General features: G+C 48.3%; 1 protein-coding gene across 2 annotated transcripts in view; it reads right to left on the bottom strand.

The window, feature by feature from the left end:
• The window catches only part of CNTFR (ciliary neurotrophic factor receptor), an 841,002-nt gene that overhangs the window by 587,152 nt on the left and 234,234 nt on the right, over positions 1-19,616 (bottom strand). Inside the window, exon 1 of one of the 2 annotated variants that reach the window (XM_029581475.1) lies at positions 2,713-2,830. The exons of the other annotated variant lie outside the window; for it this stretch is intronic. The gene's annotated coding sequence lies outside the window, so the exon portion shown is untranslated. Of the gene's footprint in view, positions 1-2,712; positions 2,831-19,616 lie in introns of those variants that run through there. 2 annotated transcript variants of the gene reach the window in all.

Raw genomic sequence — 19,616 nt, 5'->3', positions numbered from 1 at the left:
CTGACATCCAACCGTCGAACGTCTGTCTGTTCTCCTCATGCACTCTCACCTCCTATCTCTCAGCCTTTGCTGGGACTGCGCTTCTCTTTTTCTCTGTTTCTTCCAGTATTTTGAGCTTACCGGTCGGCTTCGTCTCAGTCCGTTCCGTAACACTTTAACCCCCTTCTGATACTGCTAAGAACTTAGAGGTCCATGTTCAAAAGCTAGAGTTTAGCTGAATAGGTTTAGGGGCGTTCCGGGGGTATCAACAGGAGGACTTGAGTTACCGGCTAACTCCGATAATCAGAATTAGCCTGATGACAGCCGGCTAAATCTGGCCGAGCCAAAGAAGTGTCCTAAAGTTATCCACAGCTGACTTTGAGTGGTGCAGATGTACCATTGAATAAACCTCCAAAGTCAGCCAGATAAATGAATCTGGCTAGCGTTGCTTTCCGGACTCTGCCTGAATATGAACCTCTTAAATGTCCTTCTCAAACTCACCCTCCCGCACATTTGCTTTTCTTTTCGCTTCTAGCTCAGCGATACCTATAAAGCTAGCCTCCTTGCATGCGTGGCCTTCCTTTCGATGCTCTCTTTCTTAGTTAAACTCTTTGGTGGTTGGTCTCTCTGATTTTCCTTGCACCCCACCCACCCCGTGCCGTTCCAGCTGTCAAACTGCCCGGGCTTATGACCCTCGTTGTCAGGAGCCCGGCTGCGTCAGACTTACACGAAGGCTTGGATAGCTGGCATGGAACAGCTATGGTCGCAATGCCTAACATCGATGCGTCCGCTTAGGACAGACAGAGAGGGCAGGGGCGGAGAAGCCGTGGGGGTCAGGGGAGGTAGTGTTGGTTTAAGTGCGGGGATTTATATGCTTAGTTTCCCAAGGGGTAGACTGGATAGGTCAATGAGTCTTTAGTTGCCTTCCTTTACTATATCACTTTGCTTTTTTTTTTGCATGTCTTCCTCTCTCCTGGCTTAATTGGCCTACGCTCCCTGTGCTTTCCAGGGCGGGAGTGAATGAGCACGTCTAGATCAGAAGATAGGAAATGTCATACTGGGTCTGACCAATGGTCTATTGAGCCAAGCTTCGGCCAGTTCAAGTCACTTGGAAGAAGGACCCAACAGCTTCTGATTGGGGAGATCCATTCCCTGTCGTTCACTCTCAGCTCTGACTTTATCCCATCTCATCACAACCTTCACTCCCAGTCACAGCCCATTCTTTCCTCTGCACCTTTTACACACAACCAGCTACTTGATAATTTTGGGCTCTCTCTCTCTCTCTCCTTTCACCACATCTCCGAAATAACAGCCCTCCTGCTATACTGGAAGTTCCTGACTCAGCCCTAGTGTGGTGCCACCTTTGAAACACATCTCTTCCAGTGAGTCTTCCCAGATGCTTAAAGCAAAGAAAATCATGTTCATTAATCTCTGACTGACGATGCGCTGCTTGCCATTCATCTTTCAAATGGCCTCTGTACCTTTGTTCATTACATGCATCATCTCTTTACAACGCTCTGTCCAGAGCAGCACAGAAAAACCAAAATCATCATTAGAAAAATCACAAAAAGACTCACTAGAGAGCTACTTGATAGGACAAGGGATTTAATTACACTGCATAAATATATCCGTGGACCCTGCAAGGGATTCCACAGGTGACCTTCTCAGCCCGAAGCAGCACACAAAACGCTAGCGTCCTGCAAACACGGAACCTTTCACCCGCAGAGCTGCTCACAGCTCCAACTTTAAAAAAAAAAAAAGTTCAGATGGAACCTGGATGAGCTCAGCCTCTCAGGGATGAGCAGGGCTGGGTGGCAACCCTTACTTATGATGCTGGTAAAGATTTAGCTGCTACCAAGTGTTCAGGAGGACGACAGGAGAGCTGGTGACTAAATTCCAAGGCAGACCAAGCAGCGGATTTACCGCTTGCTGAGTGCACTTTTGACATCTCGAGCCCCGTACACGAGGCACCGCTCCAGAGCTGCCAAGCGCCCAGCTCAAGGAGGACGATTTCTGGCCCGGTCCTGATTTTGGAACTTCCATCCCAGTGCATTGGTGGGACTTGGATTGTCTGTGCATGTGCGAGGAGGAGAATGGAGAGTCGGACGCAAGGACGGGAACAGAGAGAAAAAAGGAAGGAAGAGATACTTAGGGAGGAAAAGGGAGATGGGAAGAAAAGAAGAGAGGACAGAGGGAGTGGCAGGTATCAAACTAAAGAGACAGAGTGGTCAAGTGAGACAGAGGAAAGAAAGGAAGCCAGGAAGAAAGAGAATCACAGAAACACCGAAGAGAGTGGCAGAAAAGGCAACGAGAGAGACAAAGGAAAACAGAGATCTATAAAAAAGGGGAAAGGAAATGAAGCTGAAAGCAGGAGAGTCTGGAAAGGAAGGAAGGAAACAAAACGAAGAATACAGAATTACATAAAGGAGACAGAGAAGGAGGGGAAATCAAGGCAGGAGGGAGGAGGAGAAGGAGAGATCGAGAGAGCCGGAGACGTTCAGATGGAAACTGATCTTTGCTGCCTCTGTTTCTGATAAATATTTAACATGCTTTTAGCTTGGCGGAGGAATAAATGCAAGGGAGGATCTGATCCTGTAATTTAAGAGCAGGTCTGATTAATGGGGCCATCGCCCTGCCGTGGCGGGAAGGTTTAGGATCCAGCTCCAGTTCCTGCTCTCGGCCGCATCTCTAATGGGCTTTCATCAGCAGACAGTGGCCTTGGCTCAGACTTACCTTTTTAGCAGGGCCGCCATGACATCATGCACCATGGCGGAAACGCGTGCCCGGGCATGACGGGGACGGGCTTTGTCGGATTAACAGCAGGAGCGGAAGAGAAAGGAGGTTAAATGCCTCTTTCCGCACATCTGGAATCTTCAGCTTTCAGAATACGGGACGACTGGGACGGGGGTGGGGAGGGCGTGGGCGGGGGGGGGGCATAATCCGATGACCAATCCTACCAGAAACGGAGAGGGGAGTGGTATATAGCATGGGAGGAGGGACGCGACATGAAGCTGAGCTCCTTCTACACAAGAGGAGCGGGCGGGAGGCACACGAGACAGGGGGGCGTGGGAGAGGAAGCAGAACAGGCTGCACGGAGGAGGAGGGGGTGACTGATGGTGGGGGGGGCTGCATAGCATCAGGCCCCGAGCACCTTACACAGGGGTTTCACCATGTGAGACCCCGGCACATGCCAGATGGAGAGGAAGAGCGTGCGACGCGAAGCCCTAAGGATCCTGCAGGGCGGGGGGAGGAAGGGAGGGAGGTGCGTAACTGGAGCATATCCACAGCACGTCCTTCACTGGTGAAACACGGTTTCGACAGCAGTGGAATCTGGTTTCAGCTCCGGCACCGGCAGGATTTAACCCATTCCCCTCCTCTTGCAGGTTTGCTGCTCGCGGTGACGTCAGCCTCGTCGCTCCCTCCGCGGAGCTCCATCGCATCCGGCAAACTTGTCAGCCCGGGATGCGGACCGCCTTCGCCAGACGGAACAGGACCTGCTTTTAAATAAGCACAGGCCCATTCTGCCAGCGGCTTGGTCTCGTGAGACGCGCGTGGCTGCACCCAGCACATTTGGGACTGCCACGAGTTGCGGGGTTTATTTTTTCTCTGCTTACAGAGGGGAGGGTATGGCCAGTTTCATACGCACCTGGGTTTATCCTCCAGGGAAAACGGCCCTTGGAATTTCGAATTGGTGTTTCTCCCTGATCTTGGGAAGCATGCACGACGGATGCGGTGTCTTTTTAAAGCGGATACACGGCGACAGGCATTGTCTGGTGTCCAAATGATGCACAACACCGTACCAGAACATAAATCCTCCCAGGCCAGTCTCTGCCTGAACAGGTAGCTTAAGGCTGACTCTTTGGCCCTTTGTATTGAGGGGGCAGCCACGAAGTCAAATTCCAGCCTAGCAAGGAAGGCCTCCCCCCAGCTGGGGTCAAACCTTCTAAAATATGCATATTGTGCTGTACACCGTGGCCCTGTGTAACTCACTCAGACAGAAATCTGGAACATCTGGCATTTAAAAAAAAAAAATAAAAAAAGGCCCGAATGCTTGCACTGCCTTCCAGCGAACGCTAGGATTGCAAACCAGCCAATCAGAAAGCAGCTGCCACCTGCATCTACCAATCCGAAAACTGAACCCACCCTAATACAACTGGTTCCATTTCCTTATTTTACTGTAAAGCTTGTTGCATGTATTCAATGATAGTTCTTTAAGTATTTTATTGCAAAGCTTGTTGCTGCATTATGGTTCCTTGTAAACCGAGGTGATGTTCTGAACGTGCCGCGGGATGTAAAACTCTCTAAATAAATAAATAAATAAATAAATAAAATACAAATGGAAAAATAGAGGGGGCAACTCTGGCGGGACATTCAGGGGCTGAATATTACCCCTTCTCTTTACAGGCGTATTAGGGTAAATAAGTTTATCCAGCCAACTTTAGGACTACTTTATGGCACGACCAGAGCTTGCCGGATAACTTATCCAGCTGACTCTGAATACTGGAGTTAGCAAAATAACTTAACTCCATGAAGAATTGCCCCTGGAGTGGCCATATGTTATCTGGTAAGTTTTACATGGATAATGAGATATCCTACTAAAGTTTAGCTGGATAAGTGCTCAAAATATTGAAAGGTTAGCATTCAGCCGGATAACTCACAAGCAGGATAACTCACAGCTAAATGCCACTGAATATATATATATATCCCAGAGTGTACACACACAAACACACACACACACTCTCTCTCTCTCTGTTTTCTGTTTGGGGCAGGGGTGCATTGTTTTGTGGCAGAGCTGAGAATAGCATTGATGAACAAACACCACGTTTCCTATTCGCTGCAACAAATTATTACCCAAAGATGGCAAGTGGCATAGACCATTAGCCTTGCTGTCGCGCCCCACCTTTAGCACTAAACACGCTTACCGGTGTTTCCAACATAAATCCCTGCCAGCGTGCGATTGTGACCCAGTCCTGCTCTTTCTGGGAGACAACTGGAGATGGGGGTAAGCTCTGTGGGGACACAGTTCGCAGAAGGCACCCGGACAGGCTGGATGGTGCCTGATCTGCCAATAACTATCATGCTACTAATGTAAGTTTTTCACTGCTCCCACCACAGCACGTTCTGCAGGGCAGAAAAGTCCAGTGCACACAGGCCCCCGCTTTAAAAGGAAACCCACCGTTGAGGGGTCCTCTAAGTGCCTCCAGCGGCATCAGGATCTTTGAAATGAGTGAGACCCAATCACGCTTCCTTTCTCAGCACTCATCGGCAGGCACGGCCATGAAGGGTTAATGGGACATGGCAGGCTGGCCCACAGTTGGCAAGGCTGGGAGTATCATGCTACAGCCATAAATCCAAAATGCTAAGTCGCCCAAAGTCATTTTAGTCTCTGGAGTGCAGGAGGAAAATAATCAACATCATAAAAGCTGTGACTTCGGAGATGTTCAGAGCGCGAGGAGGAGGAGAAGCTAGGACAGATGTTTCTCCCAGAGGGCCAAGAGGTTGCAAAGATTTCCCCCAGCGCTTCTGTCCTACCCTTAACTGTTTCTGAAAGGCAAGAGACACCAAAGGACTTCTATAAATGAGAAAGGCCACTTCTTTCATGCGATACGAACACGAGGATGGCCGTGGTGGCCTTACCATGTGCCAGGCTCTCTGTGAACGCCTAACCCCAGGTCCCCTTTCACATTGTTCATTTTGCTGCCGTCAGGGAATGGCATCCTAGGAGTGGTAAAGCTTAGTCAGCCTGCCCAGGCCCTGATGGTTTCCCTGTAAGAGGAATGGCCCTCCTTGGTAGGCGCTGCCAAAGGCAAAGCAAAGGGGGACATGGGGAATAGATAAGACTTTTATTCCTTTCTTTTTACCTCCTATGCAAGCGAGCTTTCTCCAACCTCTGCACCAGATCAGGAAAGGGGAGTACACAGTTTTGAACGTGGTTTCTACAGGTTTAAAATGTTTTGCCTGCATAAATTTGGCCCACCTCAGTGTGGCTAAAAGTTGTGGAACGAGGGGGGTGCGTGCTTTTGGGCAGAGCCGATCCTGGTGGCAGGAGGAAAAGGGAGCACGCGGATTGCATTTTCGACTCTCTGCGTGTGCTTTTCCAGCCAGATTCCACCTGCGCCAAAACCAGGCGTCAGCAGGTGCCCGAGCGGCAATTTTCAACGAGAAAACCCTCACGTATGTTCATCCTTTTGAAACCTGGTGGAGAGACCGCAGGTAAAACGAAGACAGGCACTTCCCATATTGCCTCCATAAACCGTATCGCCTAGATTTCTCTTCTATTTTTTTCTTCTTATTTCTTTTTCCAGTTTGAATCTTACGGGAATAGAAGTGAGCGAGTGAATCCAAGCATGTCTGAAAGCGTGGTGGAAGGATGGGTGTATGACTTTCCTCCTCCCCCTGATACTGCCTATCAGGAAAAGGCTTAAGAGGGTCGTGCATACGGGAACGAAGCCAATAACGCATTACGTAGTTGGGAATGGGGCTGGCTTTAAGGCACGGGTGCCCCCAGGCGCAGATCCCTTCAGAGACTCCAAGCTCTGTGCATCGGAGGGAAGAAGGTAGGGTCAGAGGGATCTTATATTAGCCAACTGGGTTCCAGACTTGGACTGCACTCCCTCCACTCACCTGAGTGCTCCCTGGCTCAGCTATAGAGCCCACAGTGGCAGCAGGATTGCCTGCGAGTCCAGCGGGCGCTCGCAGACCCTCCACAATGGCTCCGCCCCCCTCCTCCCATTAAAACTGGTGTGAGGGGGGCATAGCCACAGTGGGGGCTGGTGAGCGCAGGCTCTCGGTGCCTCTGCTGCAGCTGGTGAGGGTTTTGATTGAATATTTTTATCCGGGTGGAATAGAGAACCCCTTTGAAATTCAGAGAGTGTCTGGGGGGGAGAGGGTGGGCGGTCTCTGCCGCGGAACAGACTCTCTCTCTCCTTCAGCATCGCAGAGCATGCCCCCTTAGGCAGGTGTTTGCTCTATCTAATGGGGAAACCCTGCCCTGCTGATCTGAAAACCACATCAACAGTTTTCCTGAGATGTGCTGGACTTCTGACTCGCATTGCTTTTTGATGTCAAAATTTATTTTTTTATAAACTTTTGTAAAAACTTTTGTAAAAACTTTTTTAAATATATCCGAAGCAGAAAGCCTGTGAGGGAGTCAGTTGGACCGTTAAATGATCGAGGGGTTAAAGGGGCACTTAGAGAAGATAAGGCCATCGCGGAAAGATTAAATGATTTCTTTGCTTCGGTGTTTACTGAAGAGGATGTTGGGGAGGTACCCGTAATGGAGAAGGTTTTCATGGGTAATGATTCAGATGGACTGAATCAAATCAAGGTGAACCTGGAAGATGTGGTAGGCCTGATTGATAAACTGAAGAGTAGTAAATCACCTGGACCGGATGGTATACACCCCAGAGTTCTGAAGGAACTAAAAAATGAAATTTCAGACCTATTAGTAAAAATTTGTAACTTATCATTAAAATCATCCATTGTACCTGAAGACTGGAGGATAGCAAATGTAACCCCAATATTTAAAAAGGGCTCCAGGGGCGATCCGGGAAACTACAGACCGGTTAGCCTGACTTCAGTGCCAGGAAAAATAGTGGAAAGTGTTCTACACATCAAAATCACAGAACATATAGAAAGACATGGTTTAATGGAACAAAGTCAGCATGGCTTTACCCAGGGCAAGTCTTGCCTCACAAATCTGCTTCACTTTTTTGAAGGAGTTAATAAACATGTGGATAAAGGTGAACCGGTAGATGTAGTATACTTGGATTTTCAGAAGGCGTTTGACAAAGTTCCTCATGAGAGGCTTCTAGGAAAAGTAAAAAGTCATGGGATAGGTGGCGATGTCCTTTCGTGGATTGCAAACTGGCTAAAAGACAGGAAACAGAGAGTAGGATTAAATGGGCAATTTTCTCAGTGGAAGGGAGTGGACAGTGGAGTGCCTCAGGGATCTGTATTGGGACCCTTACTGTTCAATATATTTATAAATGATCTGGAAAGAAATACGACGAGTGAGATAATCAAATTTGCAGATGACACAAAATTGTTCAGAGTAGTTAAATCACAAGCAGATTGTGATAAATTGCAGGAAGACCTTGTGAGACTGGAAAATTGGGCATCCAAATGGCAGATGAAATTTAATGTGGATAAGTGCAAGGTGATGCATATAGGGAACAATAACCCATGCTATAATTACACGATGTTGGGTTCCATATTAGGTGCTACAACCCAAGAAAGAGATCTAGGTGTCATAGTGGATAACACATTGAAATCGTCGGTTCAGTGTGCTGCGGCAGTCAAAAAAGCAAACAGAATGTTGGGAATTATTAGAAAAGGAATGATGAATAAAACGGAAAATGTCATAATGCCTCTGTATCGCTCCATGGTGAGACCGCACCTTGAATACTGTGTACAATTCTGGTCGCCGCATCTCAAAAAAGATATAATTGCGATGGAGAAGGTACAGAGAAGGGCTACCAAAATGATAAGGGGAATGGAACAACTCCCCTATGAGGAAAGACTAAAGAGGTTAGGAGTTTTCAGCTTGGAGAAGAGACGACTGAGGGGGGATATGATAGAGGTGTTTAAAATCATGAGAGGTCTAGAACGGGTAGATGTGAATCGGTTATTTACTCTTTCGGATAGTAGAAAGACTAGGGGACACTCCATGAAGTTAGCATGGGGCACATTTAAAACTAATCGGAGAAAGTTCTTTTTTACTCAACGCACAATTAAACTCTGGAATTTGTTGCCAGAGAATGTGGTTCGTGCAGTTAGTGTAGCTGTGTTTAAAAAAGGATTGGATAAGTTCTTGGAGGAGAAGTCCATTACCTGCTATTAAGTTCACTTTGAGAATAGCCACTGCCATTAGCAATGGTTACATGGAATAGACTTAGTTTTTGGGTACTTGCCAGGTTCTTATGGCCTGGATTGGCCACTGTTGGAAACAGGATGCTGGGCTTGATGGACCCTTGGTCTGACCCAGTATGGCATTTTCTTATGTTCTTATGTAAACAGTAACATACCTGCGTTTATGTTTAATAGGAAAGCGTAGGGGGATATCAGAATGATTAGGTTTTAATGTGTATTATTTGTGTGTTTACAGGTTTGACGATGGATATAACATATGCATTTTGATTCTGTAAAACTACCAGGGACAGTCAACTGGAATGACGGTGGAAAAATCCTGGAATTAAATAAATGAACATGCTGTAAACCTTCAGCAGACGGGCCAGAGGCATTCTCCCATCACAAATAAGCATCCATAAATACAGCCCTGGCTACAACTTAAGCCACAAACCGACACAGGGCAGGCAGCGAATTCCACACCTTTGGCTGATTCATCTGAACGCGGAATGCAATTAACTTTATTCGTCAATGACACCAACAACGTTCCAGCCAGAAGTCCCGAGTTGGGTGAATCAAAGCCACTGTAGATGGACGATAAAGGCCCGAAAGGCCCCATCATTGCTCGGACTCTGTCCTGGTTTTGTCTCTGCCGGTAGTTGGTTCCTTGCAAGCCATCATCCTCTCATTAAAGATGCGTTCCCTCCTTTCACATTCAAGTCATTACCGTGAGCTCCTGACTGCTTTAGATTTCCTTCAAGCCACCAGCCCTAGGTTCATCCCAGATGCTCTGCCATGGCCCCGATGCCCAAAACAGGCGTCCCCCTAAACGCTCTCTTCTGCACTGTGCCTGCTCCCGGAGGCGCCCTGCGGCCCTTTAATGTCCGTTCAGCGACACCAGCGCCGATTAATTACTGTTTAAGAAAGCAGCCCCGGAGCACCAGCATTCCTAATGAGGGAGCTGCACAGGCGAATGGAAAATGAGATGATAACGATGGCACATCGGGGCAAAAGTAACTTAAAAAAGAAAACGAGAGAACCGTTTATTCATTTATTCAGCTTTTCATTAAAAAAAAAAAAAAAAAAAAAGTTCTGTATTGAAATGAGAAGACTTTGGAAGTCAGCCAGCAGCTCTTGCGGGCAACGCTTCAGACCTACAGCAAGGCTCTCCCCGGGGATCCGCCGCACCATTCGATCTGCAAGCATTGGGGGGGGGGGGTGTTCGCTTCTTCCTCCCTCTCCTTTCAAGATTAAAATATTCCAGAAGATTAGCAATTAAAAATAAAAAAAGGAGAGGAGAGGAGCAGCCCTGGGAAGACTCGTGCATGAAAAGTATTCATTTCCAGATCTCACGGCAGCCCGGGGTTCGCTTGCCTGAGCAAGGTCACCACCCCGACGGGGGTCTGGTTCTGCCCCTGAAGCAATGGGGGTCACCCCAGAAGCAAGCCAGCCCGTCGGGGGGGGGGGGGGGGCAACCTTGTGCAAGGCCAGCGAAGGCAGCACGGCGGCTCGCTGAGGTCACGGACCGGGCAGAGTACGGAGCTACCTCTCTTGTTCTTAGTCTTTTTTTTTTTTATCGTGACTGACTCGGCGTCTTCCAGATTAGTTAACGTCTGCATGCGCGGCTGCCGGGCGCCTCCATGTTCTAAGTTAGGACTTTTGGGGCCTTTCAGCCTCCATCCCAATGAACTGTGCGATTTGTGGTCCTGCCTCTTCCGTCCTTTATTTCTGAGCTTGTGACTTGTCCTGCGCTGCGCTGTTTGCACTAAAGGTGATATCAATCATGTGCGGCCGGGGGCGTGGGGCAAGTAGACCCAAGCTCCACCCCCTCCCACTCTCCCCGCCCCTGTCCGCCATTAGTCTTTCTCTTCCCTTCCTCTCTCTGCCATCCCTCCTCCCGCTCTCCTCTCTTTCTGTCTCCATCCTTCTCTCTCCCTATCTTCCCCTACCTCCTCCTCGATCTCCCTTTCTCTCCCTCTGACCACTCCCCCCCCCTTTCCCCCTCTCGTCCTAATCGGTGGCAGAAGTAGGGGAGCAGCGGCCACGTGGCCCCACTGCTGCTTTGAAGCTCCCGGCTGCACAAAGAGCAGCAGAGGTAGGGGAAGCGGCGGCTGATCCTTCGCTGCCCTTCCTAACGCCTGCTATCACATCAGTTGTCGCCTGCCCGACCCAGCCCCCAGATCCCCTGTAGCGATTCTGCCGGAAGGGCCGGAGTTTGAACAGGCCGGGGGCCCCACTCTTAAGAAGATAAGAAATTGCCATGCTGGGTCAGACCAAGGGTCCATCAAGCCCAGCATCCTGTTTCCAACAGTGGCCAAACCAGGCCACAAGAACCTGGCAATTATCCAAACACTAAGAAGATCCCATGCTACTGATGCAATTAATAGCAGTGGCTATTCCCTAAGTAAACTTGATTAATAGCAGTTAATGGACTTCTCCAAGAATTTATCCAAACCTTTTTTGAACCCAGCTACACTAACTGCACTAACCACATCCTCTGGCAACAAATTCCAGAGCTTTATTGTGCGTTGAGTGAAAAAGAATTTTCTCCGATTAGTCTTAAATGTGCTCCATGCTAACTTCATGGAATGTCCCCTAGTCCTTCTATTATTCGAAAGTGTAAATAACCAAGTCACATCTACTCGTTCTAGACCTCTCATGATCTTAAACACCTCTATCATGTCCCCCCTCAGCCATCTCTTTTCCAAGCTGAAAAGTCCTAACCTCTTCAGCCTTTCCTCATAGGGGAGTTGTTCCATCCCCTTTATCATTTTGGTCACCCTTCTCTGTACCTTCTCCATCGCAACTATATCTTTTTTGAGATGCAGCAACCAGAATTGTACACAGTATTCAAGGTGCGGTCTCACCATGGAGCGATACAGAGGCATTATGACATTTTCCGTTCTATTAACCATTCCCTTCCTAATAATTCCCAACATTCTGTTTGCTTTTTTGACTGCTGCAGCACACTGAACAGACGATTTCAGTGTGTTATCCACTATGACACCTAGATCTCTTTCCTCAGTGGTAGCTCCTAATATGCAACCCAACATTATGTAATTATAGCATGGGTTATTTTTCCCTATATGCATCACCTTGCACTTATCCACATTAAAATTCATCTGCCATTTGGATGCCCAATCTTCCAGTCTCGCCTACGTGTGTAACTCTTGATGACATGCTAATGGCACATTTTTATGGATACCTGAACCTCCAGGAGAGAAACATGACTGTACACCAGACAGTTAATAAAAACACAATATTTGCTCGTGCAACGCTTGGCCCTTCCCTGAAGAGTGTGCGTGGAGTCCGGCAGACCTGAGGACCTTTCTCCTCCAGCCCGCAGTTTGGAATCTGCTGCATGCGCAGCGGGGCTGGGCTTTGCCGGGCCGCTTGTTCAGGAGACTGCGTGCTGAGAGGAGCGACTCCCCCAGGTATAATTTGCTCTTCTGCCCGATATATTATGGGATTTTTCCTTAAAGCCCTGCGGCGTCTTTTGCCTGGAGGGACATCTGTGGAACTGGGTGGCGAACCCCGCAGCTGGACAGCTGCTTACCTCTGCAGGAACCTGAGGCCTTCTGCTCTTCACTGGCACGAGGGGAGGGCATCAAACCTGTTCCTTCCAGACCTCCTAAGCTCTGAGCTGCCAAATGAACCCAGTTTCTGGATTTAGACCCTTTTCTGGACTCCTTGACGCTTCCTCCCCCGTTGTGTCCTGGTGCATTTTTTTTGGGTTACCCGTTGTAAACCCCGGCCATGCCGATTTGCAGGGAGGACCACATCTACCACAATGCATTGAGCTGCTAAGTTCAAAAACCAGGAACGGCCAAAAAAAATGTCTGGGTCACTTGCTAGCCAACTTATCAGCCTAGGATTACTAGATGGCGCCAAATGGGCTACCATCACATCCCTTTAGGGGTTTCGAGTGCTAGCCCATCTGCCTGTCAGGGTCGTCCCACCCCTTCCCTTTCTCAAATTAAAATGTGCATTCGGCCTGTGCGCTTTTATTTTTAAACTCCTGCTGCTGCATTCGCATGTCATTAGCTTGCTGCATTGGGAGCTAAACATTTTTTTGAAATTTAATGCCCAGATTGCTGCATCGGCCTGTGAATGCCTGAATTTACAGTCCTACATACTTAATACAAATCGGACCCGCAAGTCCCTACATGCAGTGGGACAAAACCAGGTCAGACATAACTTGTCCCAGATGACATGGAGCCATCTGCGCCAGACTATGGTGATCAGATTTATGAGGGAATATAAGCAGCATTAACCATTCAGTAGTTTCTCTTCCAGTTTTTGCTCGGAATGGCCCCACGATCTTGATTTACGGCGAGCCCCGCGGCAGGGAACATGAAAGAGGGCAACCTGTCTCGCGCAAGCAGAGACGAAAGTGTTCCCTTCATTAGTCAGTCCTCATGAGCTCTCCTCGAGGCTCCGGTGTTAATCCGTTCCCCCCAAGATCCGCAACTCGCTCACCCAGGAGCTTTCTCGGACCTCTGCTTCTGTTCTGGAGAAAATCGCCAGCGTGTCTTCTCGCGCCCCCCGAGAGCGGGGGACGGACGGCGCTGGAGGCAGGGCCGTCTCATGAACTCCCGTCTTTTTCACAACTCCAAAATGAGCGGATCGTCCGCACGCAGTAGGTATTTGATGTCCGAGTAATTTCACGTCAAGTCCTAGGTCCGGGGATCGGGCCTGAGAATCCGTCCACGTCTTACTCCAGCCTCTGCACTGCGGCTGCTCCATCCCTAGTTTCCCACCCCTCCCCCGCAATACTTCCTTCCAGAGATGCCACTGGTCCAAAGTTCACATTTTGCTAACCCAGAGGTCTGCAACCTTTCAAACCAGAAGAGCCATTTGCCTTTGTTCAAAATATTTTGAGAGCCACAATCCTGAAATGAATGGGGAGGTGCATGGAAACTGCATCCTCCCCTCCCACCTCCAAAGGTCACGCTCTCTCGCTCAATTTCCCCCCACCCTGAGGAGTCATTCTTTCTCTAACCCCCCCCCCATCCCAGCCTTTTTTTTTTTACCTTCAACCAGTGCCACTGCGGCCCAGATGACGGTGCCACTCTCAGGTCTTCAGAGAGCCACAGGCCGCAGACCCCCGTGCTGCCTAACTCCCCGTCACCTTGACATTCTGGTCTGATCATAAGAACATAAGAAGCTGCCATCCTGGGTCAGACCGAGGGTCCATCAAGCCCAGCATCCTGCGTCCAACAGTGGCCGAACCAGGCTACAAGTACCCGGCAAGTACCCCTGTGCGACCCGCAGCCTAGCAGAAACAAGTTATCCCTTGGCATCCTGGCCCTGTGTCCCCCCCCCCCTTTTAACTGTGTCCCATTAGAGTACCCCTAGGTGGGCAGGTGCTATCTCCTTTCTTTCTCAGGCACCCTTTGCACAAGCACAACCCTGGCTTCCCGGCTCTCTAGCTTCAGAGCTGGCAACCACTTCCCCACACCTCTCTGGCCTCTATAAAATTGAATGACTTGCCCCCTCACGGACATGGCAACCCAAAGAGGCTGAGCCAGGCTTGGATTTGCCCTCCCTACATACATGGAGACGAAGTTACTTCTACAATTTCTGTATGCGATAGGGATAAAACCAGGAGCGGATCAGCTTCTCTGGGGATCAGACTTGGGCAAGGTGGCAACCCTACTCTTGCGTACTTGTGAACGACAACGCTCAGCCCGGAAATCTGAAGTGGAGAAGGACTGCTTCTTCGGCCAGGTCCTAAAGGAAACGAAGAAAGCGTGCATGGGGGTAACCTGCTAGTGCGGAGGTTCCTACCCTTATCCAATAAGCCTTGATGCAACTCAAACATCGCTCTCTGACGGCAGGGGAATTCAATTCAGACAACAACCATCGAGGGCTCCAACCTTTACGCTCTGGGGAACTGATAAGCATGGGGGTGACCTGCACAGAGCAGCAGTTACCACCCTTAGCAAAAGGCATGGGATTACTATCCTTAACCAATAAGCCTTGATGCTTTTGACGCAACTGCAACATCGCTCTCCACTTCCAGGGAGTGGGGTGGGAGATGAAAGGAAAGAGAAATTTGGATTCAGGGGCAACCAACACGACTGTAAAAAAAAAAGTCATAAGCCATGACCATTTTACAGTCTGGCGTACCGATGGGCAGATATAAGGGAAAAAGCACAGGACTGCTCCTACGGCCGAGTCCATAAGCAAAGCACGTCAAGCAGCACTGACTGACTGATACACGGGGGTGTGACCTGCACGGGGCGGCAGATACCGCCATGGGAAGCTTGCTGGGCAGACTGGAGGGGACCATGGGTCCTTTTCTGCCATCGTTTCTCTCTTTCTATGAGTATAACTAGTACTTACGTGCAGTAACTGATAATTGTTCTCAAAGCAAGCAGGCGTGCAGGTCCTGCGATCCAGCTAGCACTGTCGCTACGCTGCGCGTGAACTGCAATTATGCTCGACTCGGGACTTCAACGCTCGTCGGCGAATGCAACGTGGCAGATCGTCTCTGCTCCACAGGTCAATTATTGTAACCATCGTCCTCATAATATGCAACTTCACTTCCTTTCGCTGACATTTTCAGATCCTGGCATCTACTTTTTCTAAGGCTGGTGCAATTTTTTTTATTTACTTACTGAATGGACATTCTGCTTTTCAGCCACTTCACATTTAAGAACTGTGGGCACGTCCCTGTACTCCGGCGGGCTCACCGTCTAAGGGCGCGACTTTACTAGACTGCTATATTTTACCGAGGGAGGGGGCGTGTTCTCAAGATATCGGGCCCTATCCCCAGTAAAATACCGCAACTGTTTCCCCACAAGATTTTTATAGCAGGAAAAAAAAAAAAAACAGCAATAAAAATATCGCGGGGGAAATGGGGAAAACTATCGCACGATGAAGGCCCACTTCACCAAGGCTGCCATCGTGTTAAAAGCCACGCAGCCCAAAAATAAGCCCCCCACCCCCACCCCCCAACTGTGCCAAAATTGCCCAGGGATCTGGCAAGACCTCCGCCTACCCTCAAAGCAGCTCCACAGTAAAATAAATAAATAAATAAAAATAAAAACTTGTAATGCTGCATAGCGATGCCCCGCCCCCTTCCCAAACCCCTCCTATTTAAATAAATATTTCCTCCCCAGCTTCCAAACCCTTCTCCAACAAGGCATCCTGCCCCCTCAATATTAGGAGTAATTCCTGGTGTCGTGCCCCCCCTCCTTCCTTGAAATAACTTGATTTCAGGTGGCCCCCCCCCCCCCCAACCTAGCTCTCCCCAGACCCCGCCCATATCTTGAGAAGAAATCCCTGGTGTCGAGTGGGGCCCAGACAGCCTTTAGGCTCCGGGCTGGTTGACGCCATCTTTCAAAATGGCGCTGACTGGAGTTTGCCCCTATCATTTATTTATTTATTTATTTATTTGTGTTTTTCTATACCGGCATTCACGGCAGTTCGTATCATGTCGGTTTACATAAAACAAGGGGTGAGCAATACATTATAACGTACATAGCTAAAACGTAAGAGTATACATTACAAAAGTATAACAAGTGCGTAGAAGAAAAAGTTACAATAAAACAGGGGTTATTCTAACTGGGATTAGAGTTAGAGGAGAGATAAAAAGTTTAACAAGAAGTAAAACATTGTAGTGATTGGTTGGTATTGTCTGTTTCAGTTTAATAGAAGATGCTCAGTGTTGCTGCATTTGATGGAAGTGAATCATTAAGGGTCCGGAAATGCTTTCATGAACAGCCATGTTTTAAGTCTCTTCCTGAAGGTTGGAAGACATGGTTCCTGTCGTAATTCTAAGGGGATTGAGTTCCATAGTGGGGGACCTGCTGTGGAGAAGGCCCGATCTCTCAATGTTATATGTTGGGTGGTATTGTTGTGAGGTACTTGTAGATATTCTCTATATGCTTCTCTGATGGGTCTGTTGGAGGAATGTTTTTTGAGAGCTATTTGTAGATGGAGTGGAGCCAGTCCATGGATATTTTTGTAGATTGTGGTGAGGGACTTATGAATTATTCTGTAGTGGATTGGTAACCAGTGAAGGTCTTTGAGGACTGGTGTAATGTGATCTCTTCTCCTTTTGTTTGTTAGAATTCTTGCTGCCGTGTTCTGTATCATTTGGAGAGGTTTAGTGTGGGATGATGGGAGGCCTAGAAGGATAGAGTTGCAGTAATCAATTTTCGCAAATATTATTGCTTGGAGCACTGTTCTATAATCATGGAAATGAAATAGGGGTTTTATTCTTTTTAATACGTGCAGTTTGTGGAAGCAGTCTTTGGTTGTTTGGTTGATAAACGATTTTAAATTTAGCCGGTTGTCTATAGAAACTCCTAAATCTCTTACTTTTGAGATTTGCAAGTTGGCTGGCGGGTTTGTAGTGATTTTGCAATTATCTGGAGAGATTAGCATGAATTCGCTTTTTGATTGGTTTAGAATAAGATTTAAGCTGGATAAGAGATCGTTAATTTCTTGAAAACGGTTTTCCCAAAGTTCTAGAGCTTTAGTGATGGATCATAGGAGCAAAGGCCGATCCGTGCCAGTTTGGAAAATGGGGTTGAACAGCCCAGAGCCTAGGGGGTACGCCAGGTCCTAAAGGTATAGGGTGCTCCGGGGGTGGGCTAGGGTGGGGAACCACCAGGGACTTATTTTGAGGAAGGGGAGTTGGGGATGGGTGTGGGGGGGGGGGGCTACTAGACACCAGGGATTACTTCGAATGTTGGAGTGGGGAGTGCCAGGGGGGCAGGATGCTTTATTGGGGGAGATCTGGCACTCAGTGGGGAAATTTTATTTAAAGGGAAGGGATTTGGGAAGGGGGCAAGGCATTGCAGCATGATTGATTTTTAAAACTTTAAAACTTTGGACCCTCCTGGGCCACCTTGTCAGGTTGTAAAAAGTTGGGCGGGAATCTACAAAGACCTCCCCGGTGGATTTCTACATTTTGGGGGGACGACATTTTTATTTATTTATTTTATTTAACACTTTTCTATACCGACCTTCATGGTAGGGACCGTATCAGGTCGGTTTACATCAAAAAGGGGGAACTGTAATGAAACCGTAGGTAACAGGAAGAACAAAGTTACATTCAACAAGGGAGGTAAAACTTGGAAGCAAAGATTGCTGGAAAGAAAAAGACTAAGGAACGAAGTGCTTAGGATAATGATAACAACTGTTTTAAGAGTCAGGGTAGGCTCTTTTAGGTCATATACTCCTGTAAATGTCAGCATGGGAGCATCAGGACGTGAGTTAGCATCCCAATGGTCTTGTGGGAAAATACCTACAACTCCTGAAGTGTAGATAAACTAACATGGCTTGCCAGATTTTTTGCAAACTGCTTTATTTTATTAGTATAGGATTACTTATGCATGAGCTGCTCTACATGTATTTGCAAAATGTATGCATGCAAATCTCATGCAAAGTAGATCTTTGTAATAGGGGTGTGTTTTGGACCAAAATAACTTGAGCTTTCACCTTGCTTTGCCATTATCACACGATATACAGCGTTTATCACACATGAATGGAATAGGTTAGATCTCTCTCTAAGTTTGTACCTGAGACACTGGAGGGTGAAGTGACTCACCCAAGGTCACAAGGAGCAGCAGATTACATTCAGGCATTGTACTGTTGATGCAGCTCCAATTTCAGTGCTCTCTGCTTCAACGGCAGGGAGAAAAGGGGAACTGGATTTGAATAGCAACCAACAAGGGCCCTGATTTTTACGGTCTGAGAAAACAAATAAGCATGGGGGCAACTTGCTGTTGATGTGGTTACTACCCTTAACCAATAAGCCTGATACTTGTGATGCAACTCAAAGGGAAATTGGATTCAAACAGCATTCAACAAGGGCCCTGACTTTTATGGTGTGAGAAACTGATAAGCATGGGGGTAATGGGGAATTGGATTCAAACAGCAACCAATGAGAGCCCTGACGTTTATGGTCTGGGAAACCTAATAAGTATGGGAGTGACCTGCAAGGCGCGGCAGATATCACCATAAGTGTTGTGCAGAAAGAGGACCCTTGGGCCGAGATGGGGTTAACGCTACCCGTAGGAAGGATCCTATGGGTCCCCACCTTTGGCAGGCGGAGTGGGCTGGGTTCCGGGAGCGACTGCATCTGGACCGCACGACCTCCGTTCTGCTCAAGGTCCTGGAGGCTGGAAGGTGCCCAGCTCGACGCAGGCCATCCAGCGACAAAGGGCATCCCATGCCAGGGGAAAAACTAGCAAGGGCAGAGAGCCACTGGGATCTCTGCTTGGTGGTCCCAGCCGAGGACGCGCCGTTTCTTCGGAGGCTGGAACGGAGCCTTCTTGGCTGTTCAGCGCGGCACCTTTAGCTGGATTTAGGAGGCGGGATTTTGAGTGAATGTTTTCAGATCCCCCCTAATTTCTGGTGGTCTGGGCCTCACGACCTAGCTTCCCCCAGGGCTGGGAAGGAGACATTCTACATTTCTCTGCTTGGTGGTCCCAGCCGAGGACGCGCCGTTTCTTTGGAGGCTGGAACGGAGGCTGGGAAGGAGACATTCTACATTTCTGGTCTACAACCTCCCACCCCGGTCCTTGCAGTATTAAAATGTTACCTCCTTTTTTTTTTTTTTTTTTTTTTTAAATATTCTGCCTTTCGTGAAACCTCAAAGCGGATTACATTCAGGCACTGTAGGTGTTTCCCTCTCCTTAGAGGGCTCACAACTCCAGGGCCTCATCTACTAAGCATCTTTCCCCATAGGCACAGAATGGGAGAAAAGCCTTAGTAAATCAGGCCCTGAGTTTGTAGCTGAGGCAATAGAAGACGACGTGACTTACCCAAGT

This window comes from Rhinatrema bivittatum, chromosome 1, assembly GCF_901001135.1.
Source record: "Rhinatrema bivittatum chromosome 1, aRhiBiv1.1, whole genome shotgun sequence".
Taxonomy (NCBI): Eukaryota; Metazoa; Chordata; class Amphibia; order Gymnophiona; family Rhinatrematidae; genus Rhinatrema; species Rhinatrema bivittatum.
Note: the sequence above shows the minus strand (reverse complement) of the source record. Positions and strands in the feature narration are given on the sequence as shown.